The sequence below is a fragment of the Homarus americanus genome, unplaced genomic scaffold (genome assembly GCF_018991925.1).
Source record: "Homarus americanus isolate GMGI-L3 unplaced genomic scaffold, GMGI_Hamer_2.0 scaffold18702, whole genome shotgun sequence".
NCBI lineage: Eukaryota > Metazoa > Arthropoda > Malacostraca > Decapoda > Nephropidae > Homarus > Homarus americanus.
The window spans coordinates 1820-2500 of NW_024756629.1; positions in this window are offsets into that span (position 1 = coordinate 1820).

Consider the following 681-nt stretch of genomic DNA (forward strand, 5'->3'; position numbering starts at 1 on the left):
GAAGGCGAAGGAAAGAGAGAGACAAAGAAAGTAGGTGTGGGTGGACAGATGATATCAGGAGGAGCGAACAGGGAAGAGGGAGGGAAGGAGAGAAGAGAGAGAGAGAGAGAGAGAGAGAGAGAGAGAGAGAGAGAGAGAGAGAGAGAGAGAGAGAGAGAGAGAGAGAGAGAGAGAGAGAGAGAGAGAGAGAGAGAGAGAGAGAATCAAACTAAAGCTCAAATAGGAATTACAAAAGCCAGAATAGACATAAATACAAAAACACAAAATTAGGTGAAAAAAGATAGAAGGTAGGGATAGAAGAGGAGAGAGAGAGAGTATAAGATAATGAAACAGAATAATAAACGATCAGGGAGGAGGAGGAAGAGGAAGAGGAAGAAAGAGAAAGAGGAAGAAGAGGAGGAAGAGGAAGGGTGGACGAGGAAGAGGAGGACGAGAAAGAAGAGAAAAGAGGATGAGGAGGAAGAAGAGGAGAGAGGTAGCCTCACTGGCCAGACTTCACAACAATCAAACTATCAAGTGAACAAATCAAACTTGGAGTCAAGACAGCCTCGACGAATACAAGTGAACATCAAACTTTGTGTGTAATGTTAAACATCACTAACTTCTTTAATAATGTATGTGTATGTATGTATGTATGTATGTATGTATGTATCTATGTATGTATGTACAATATGTATGGAT